The following is a 7,856-nucleotide window of genomic DNA, read 5'->3' as shown; positions in this document are numbered from 1 at the left end:
ATTCACCATTAAAACGATTATAAATATTAAATAATCATATAATAAACTGGTGGACGTAAAGAATTGAATTCACCTTGATCAACTAAAAGATTGCTGCTTACACGTTATAAGGTATAACTTCTGATAAAATAATTCTATGATACAAATGCAGTGCTTTTCACCCTTTATGTGTTATTTAAATGTGATTTTGCTTGCGAATGGTACAAAGTTAACTAAAAAAGCAAAAGTCTAAAAACAAGGGATGGCTTATATATAACAACATGCAGTTTATCTAATAATATTTAACGCAGTGCTTCTCAAATATTAGGCTGCAGTCTGTGCTGAAGGCTTCACATCAGGCTGATTGACAAACTCCGAGTCCCGAGCCGGATAAAGCAGCTCAATGGCCGTTGGAGGTCAGTGATTGCACAGAAATAAGCCCTACATTAATGTTTAATTTATATGATTTTCCTAGATATGAAATCTTACTGATAACTTCAAGCAAATTAAGTGACTGAAAAGAAGGCCATAAGCAGCTTGGTATTTGAGATCGGGTCTTTGAGTGGGAGCATCTTAGAAACCAATTACCAGACAAGAAATAGATCATTATTTTTTTCTTTCAGGATCGGGTTGTGGGGATGTGGGGGTGGGCAAAGGTGGTTGCTAAAAGGAAGGGAGGGTTTTCTAGATTGAGGAGAGAGGGCACAATAAAGACATAATCATCTACCCTCAACTTTTCCTATCCAACTTTCAGATTTTAATTTGCTGTCTGTGAAGTGGTACCTAATTTATTTTCGCCTCATCCCTTCAATGCGCCATTGTTGCCGCTGCTGAGATTCAGAGCTTCCTCTCTTAGCTCACCTCGGCGTGAAATTGGTTTAATGAAGCTGAAAGGTATGGGGCTCTCACAACACTGTGGATTCCAGTGACACTGCTTGATCCACCCACCCCTCCTCTCTGTACCCTCCACTCCTACCCCGAACCAGTTCTCTGCACACCCACATTATGGTCCAATTTATAACACACCCACAAAAGATCCCTATCTGACATATTACATCAGAGCATATTACCGTCTTTTTGATAGCACCAGGCCTCGTGCAAACACCGAAGAGGGGGGGAAGTGACTGGCTGATCAGCTTGCATATATAGCATGCATATGCCACTTCAAAGTATCGATCAATGGCAGTAATAAAACTGATCAGAAACAGAGGTCAAGATTAATATAAAGGGGTAAAAAGCAAAGAGGTACAAACTTGTAAATAATCAGAGAGTAACCCTGCCTGTTTTTCCCCACCTCTTCCAATCTGACCCTGTGAAAGGTGTTCTCGTGTTACCTGTCGTCCTGGGTGTGGTTTCTAATGGGAATGAAAAGGAAGTCCCGCAGGACTATTGTGTGTGTGTGTGTGTGTTACATTAATATGATCCCCTTAAGTGATATCGTTTGCTTCTTCTTGTCCCCTTTTAGGACAATCAAATGGAAATGCATCCGTAACCGAATATTCTGGCCTGTGCCACTCATTTCTGGTTTGAGGCCCAGTTTGGAGCTGGTCGTTTTTGTACAAAAACCAACGAAAGGGGAAAGAAAGTAGACCGTGTGTGTGTGTGGACAATGTAGGATATGAAAGGTTTCCTGTGGTGCTGGTTTCCCATGGTAAAAGTGAGCAGAGAGTATGATGAGCAGCTTAGAAGATGTCGTAACACAGTCAGGTGCTTCTATAACTGAATCGGTTGCGGTTGCTATAATCCTCCTTCCCGAATGTGCTACGCTATGAAAAAACACGAGTTGCTGATGCACTTCCACTGTGATTTAGAACAAAAACTACAGTCTGCATTCCATGGAGGTGTGTACTGAAAAAGTTTGGCTAAAGTTGCTATCAGACCTGGGTAATCCAAGTTAGTTTGATGTAAAAGTCCAAAGTTAAAGTGTCCTTTTTAATACATTATGGAATAAAAAAAACAACGCATATTAGCTCAATTTAACAACAATAGAAGAAGAGAAGAGAAGAGAAGAGAAGAGAAGAGAAGAGGCTGAGCAAGTTCAAAAACTTTAAGACAAAGAGAGAAACGCTTAGGAAAACCAGCAAATGGACAGGGCTGACTTACAAAGGTTTCTTTACACTGTAATGACACGGGCATTATGCTGAACTTTGGCTGCCGTAAGTCAAAAAGAATGAACACTTTCGCTGCTGTGGAGCTCCGGCCAGCAGCACGCACTGCTGTTTGTCTTTCAAATGCCATTGTGGGTGAGGCCACCAGTGTATGCTCAAAGTGCCTGTTACAACTTTGCATTCACCGTGGGATTGTGAAACGCACAAAGGCATGCCAAATCATCGTCCTGTAATTTTGTACAATTTTGAATGACCGACCATCATCATCGTCTCAGAGTTGGTAAATGATTCTTTTAAACACTTTCGTGTTCCCTGTGATTACAGAGAGCAGTTTTGTGATATCCTAAGTGTGAATGTGTGCGGTACGTAACACACACACGCAGACACATTTACACACAAAGTAGTGCCAAGCTGTTGTCTTTAGCTTCCCAAGTTAAAACCTAATCTGAAGTGGATGGAGATGGGAAGATTGCAGCTGAACAGAACCGCAGGAGATCTTTTATAGGTAATCACTCAATTATCAGTAAACACTGTCGCAGGAGACACAATACCGCTGCAACAACATGCATTCACAGACGTGAAGACAGGTAGAAGCTATTACACGCACTTTCAGTGCATTCTTTCTACATGATAGGGGATGCGGTCTATGCTAAAATAATACTATAAATGTGTCCTGAGTTAATCTCATTAATTGCCCCGTAGAAGTAAAACTGGTACCTCTTGTTTATCTTGATGCTAAGCAACCTGCTGTATCTAATTTTGATTTAATCCCAGTAAAACAAAACTTCTGTGCTATTTAATATTAAATTTACAGAGCTAGACAAACACCATTCTATTCACCATTGAAGTTGAGTGTGATGGTGCTGCTTTTTACCACTAGTGGGAGCTAGTAAACAGGTGACATGCGTCTCAAAGGATGCCCTGCGGGCTCTGTCTTAGAAAAAGTTCATGTTTGAACAGTGTTGGGAACCAGAAGTGATTTTATAGGTTTGTTTAAAGACACAGGTTAAGACACAAACAGCCAGGTAGTTAGATAGATGAGTCTGAAGAGGCCGGGTGTTCGGTTACACTGTTGTAGGCTGAGCAGATGAGAAAATCCAGTCTTTTCATTGGTCTGTAAACATTTAGCCAGAATAAACAGAGCAGATAAAAACTGACACAAGACACGAACAACTGAGTGGTGACAGAAGTGAGAAGAGGAGTGAGATTAAAAGATTTTTAACTACTAAGTTAAATTACCCTTATGTTCTTTTTAAAAAAAAAAAAAGAGTGCTGCATGTTTCCACCTGGAGCATGAAACCACACACAACCAGTCAAGGATGGAAACTCCATATGGTGTTACATGCTTTTGGTCAGTGGTCATGCACCTGCCCTAAAGCCACAGTCCTTCCCTGTGGTCCTACACTCACCACATAGGTTAACTCAGTAAAGCACCCTTCTGCACTGAAGCAGCCCTGCAGGCCTACTAAATCTCACCTGAGACAACCTGCCATGAGGCAACGAGCATTAAGAGGGTAGGAAGGAGGTTTTAACTCCTGTTACTGTCACCCAGGAAGAGCCACAGACCTGTGGCTATCAATAACAACAACAGTCACCACTTAGCCAACACGTCAACACCTCACAACTAACAGAAGATTTGTAAAAGAGGAGTTAGTGGAAAGGCTACTCATGTAAAAACGAGCTTTAAATCTAAATGTGTCAGTCTGTCACACACACAAACCTCCAAACAGTCTATTAAAAGCTCATGTGTGAATCTGGACTATTTTTACTGTACAGGTGTATCACCTCTAGTTTTCACAGATGACACTAATGTACCATCACAAAAAAAAATCTAGCCTATATGTGACTGTGGCTATCGGATGATCTGATATTGTCGTGTTGGTGTTGTTCCCAGATCAGCATGAAAATGTTGTTCCAGGTTCAACATTGCAAGTGACCAATCACATTATTGTGACGTTATTCTTTTGCGCACCAACCCGTTCGTGCATTTATGAAATTCCAATGTTGCAAGGACAATATCAATTCTGCTTAGCGTTTATTAAAGGGTTAGGGTTAGGGTCAGGGTCCGTTGATCGGCGGACAAAGGCGGTTTCTCGCAGCTTAAGTACAGTTTTTTGTTTTACGCCAGTTTTTCCCGAAGTCGCAAAAGTATGACATCACAACATTCTGATTGGTCACTTGCAATGTTGATCCTGGAACAACCTTTAGTATGATGATCTGGGAACAACACCAACACGAGGATATCAGATCGTGCGTGGCTATCACTGTGCAACTTCCACGTAAATGTGACATTGTGGTTCTGTGGGGGTTTTTTTTTTTTCAAATCCAAAGAAGAAAAACTAAAACCAGCAACTTAATAATCTTTAAAAGTATGTCTACGTGTCTTAAAAGCCTCATTAAATCACATTCTGTATTTGCTTACCAAAACCGATAGTGAAAAATCCCAATATTAATTGATATAAAATTCAAAAGTCACTCAAGCAACGAGAAAAGTCTTTTGGTCAATAAGAATAAAAGAGGGAAGAACATGAGGTTTGTTTTGATGTGATGTTTCCACAGTACTCTGTTGACTCCAAGTGCAGTGGAATTGAACATAAACAAATGGACGCCAAATAGAAAAAGATGAATAAATACTACCAAAATAACTCGATTCACCTGCACATTAACAGACTATACTTTCCCAGCCCCTTATTAATTTACCTTTAATGCACTATAATGCACTTTAATGTTCCTGTAAAAGAGTAATGTGACTTCTATGGCCACTCCTCATTCCAGTTTTCGCCAGGTTATACAACTTAATCTCTGCAGGCTTTCATCTACTTCTACTTTCTTATCCGTTCACAGCCTGTTCTTCAACGATACTTATAAGATTCTCCATTCTCTTCACTTCCTCATTAGGTTAAATTTAGCGACTAAAAGGTTTATATAATACTTATAGAAGTCAAAATCTTAATACTATCATGAAGAGACTACTGAATTTATCAAGTATTTACATGATAATGTAAGAGTGGTTTTAGCAAAGGAGTTTGATGAACGCGAGGGCCAAAAACTAGCTTCTGATATAATTCCATGAGACAAAAAGAAAACCAAAACAAACTAATAACAAATAATGCTCCTATGTTTGTGGTTACAGACTGGATAATGTACTACCATAAAAATTCAACATCAAACAAGCACACGCACACAGAGTCTGACTCGTTCAGATGTCATGAAAACAACCACAGGATTAAGATCTGTGCCCTGAGTCACTTGCCAAATAGCTGCTAAAAACCATCACGATTAAAGGTTTGAAGGGGTGATTCTCCTGCTCGGTGTTAACTATAACCAGTGTTAGTAGTTTTTTGATGAAGGAAAAGCTCAATAAATCTGAATAAAGGTTAAAAATATAACCCGTCTATGAATTAAGCTGGAGGACACATGCTTCACATAGTGGGGATGCACAGTCTTAACAGCGACAGATGCTGATTGACAGATACGTCGCCTTTACTGGCTCCTACTTTCAGTTAAGACAACATGGTGAGCCATTTGATAGAGGGGCCCCATGTTCAGCGGATGGGCTTACACCCTATACAGGTATGTACCGTGCAATTACCAGAGTCGCTCAGAGCATGCAATAATCAGTAGGTGCTGTAAGATTAAGTACGCGGGCGGTGGTGAAAACAACTTAAAGACAGGCTACTACTGTCAGGTGTCTCACTTCGCCCAACTAATTCTCCTCCCTTACAACTGTGTAGGGTGTCCTGCGATATGTGGCTAGACGAGCTGCGTGACGCGAGCTCCAGTAGGTGTGCCCAAGCATGGGAGAATGTGTGTAGGTGTGCTCGCAGTTTTAAAAATAGGCAATACCTAAGAGACAACCGACGAATCCAGCGCATGCGTGTGTTTATGTTTGTGTTGAGTTCGACCGTGTGAATGGAGCTTGATCTTGTCTTGGTCTGACACGTGATGTGAAGACTTCATCATCAGTCAGACAGGCTGAGAATCTGTGTGTATCTGCACACAGACACGAACGAGGATATAGGCACATAAGGGCAGCGTTGGAAGGAAATACGAAGAAGTGAAATATACTTACATGCTTGAAAATTTAATTAAGAGATATGAATTATTTTTAAGGTGCGCTTTTACATGTTTGCGTGTGTGTGTGTGTGTGTGTGCTTAGCCATGTCTGCAGGGTTAGGTGGAGGCTGATGCTTTGGCAGCAGGTCTGGCACGTCTTTCAGGCCCAAACCTGCAGAGGAGAGAGAGACGGAGAGAGCGAGAAGGGAGGCCGAAAGCAAATAGGTGTGAGAGTCTACCTGTGATATGCTTCATTTATTCCTCGCCATCATTAAAACCTCCTGGCATTGTCAAACCAAACGCAGGTCAACCTAATAATGTGTCCTGTTTACAAAGTCAGGTTAAGTCATTAGTGGACGGAAGAAAAACACATTAAAGATGAAATTTAGTTACCTTCACGTACCCAAGAGTGAACCGTGCACACCTACCTGCACATGTCTACCTGCTGTGGTGATAACAGTATTCACTTGACACGTGTGTTTGGGTTTTTATTCAAAACGACGTTTCTTTTTTCTTCTTTTTACCCAACGAGCAATAGGCAGGCATGTGGGGCATCCTTGTTTTGCTCTGAGATCTCAGCCAGGCACAACGCTGTTGATGAACGCATTGTGTTTCAGTAGCCAAGCGCTTCAGGAATGTGTTCGAAATCTATTTGCAGTGGTTTTCTAGTTCGGTTCCCCTCGAATTTTCCATAAAGTTCAGCTTGTATTTTAATTTAAGCTCCCTGAGATTCGGTTTCGTGCAAGTGCATTAAAAAGCTTCTCAATCATCGACTCGGATTTTAACACAGCGTGATCAAGATTAAAAGGTCCATTTTGAATTAAGTAAAAACTCTCCTTCGGATATCGCTAGATAAAAGGATTTCCTGAATAATATCCAGATAATACCTCCACCTACACGGGAACACTTCTAAAGGGAGTATACGTCCCCTACGGCAGTAAGTAAATCACTGTACATTGTGACCACAGCACAAAAGTGACGTTGGAGAGTGTATCAACTCCATAACCTCAAAGGAAATCTCTATTCAGTGGCCATAAAAGAACGCCTTAGCTCACTGTCACTGCGGGGCCGGTTACAGAAAGAGAGAATGGATTAAGAGAGAAAACAGAGCGTAGAAAAGTGGATAGTGTACAGGTGAAGTCCCATGGCTATGGAGGTTTGCTCAGCTGTGCGGTATTCTTTTCTGTGCCCCACCCAGTAACCAAAGGCCAGGATATCTCTTCTCCACCCTCCCCTCTCTACAGCTCTCTCTCTCGTTCATATTTGCACAGGTGAGAGGACAGCAGTCCAATAGGTGTGGGTGGGAGCCTTGAAAGTCAGGTTTGCCTGGCTGGTGGAAGGAGTTCACATGTAGACTGCAGATGGATGAAGGTCTGATGGCAAGGATCCAGCCAGCCTTTTGTCTAGAGAGACAGACAGCAAACATTCAGCGAAACAGAGAAACTCGAAATATCATCAATCATAATGACCTGTAGTAAAATGAGAGGTCGAGGTAAGAGACACAGCCATGTGAGCGATTAAATAGTGAGATGTTGAAATGAAGGATACCAACCTGGCAGAAACAAACAATTCTAGAAAGATGCACGGAAGCATGCAACGAAAGAGGGAGGGAGCGTAACGAGAGGGCAGAGAGCAGGTAGGCAGGTGGAGCAGTGCAGGAGTCATCAGGGTGGAGAGGTTTAGCTCCTGGGGCCAAAAGTTCAAAATGAGGCA

Source organism: Neolamprologus brichardi, chromosome 2 (assembly GCF_056152115.1).
Source record: "Neolamprologus brichardi isolate AB-2024 chromosome 2, ASM5615211v1, whole genome shotgun sequence".
In the NCBI taxonomy this organism is placed as follows: Eukaryota; Metazoa; Chordata; class Actinopteri; order Cichliformes; family Cichlidae; genus Neolamprologus; species Neolamprologus brichardi.
Note: the sequence above shows the minus strand (reverse complement) of the source record.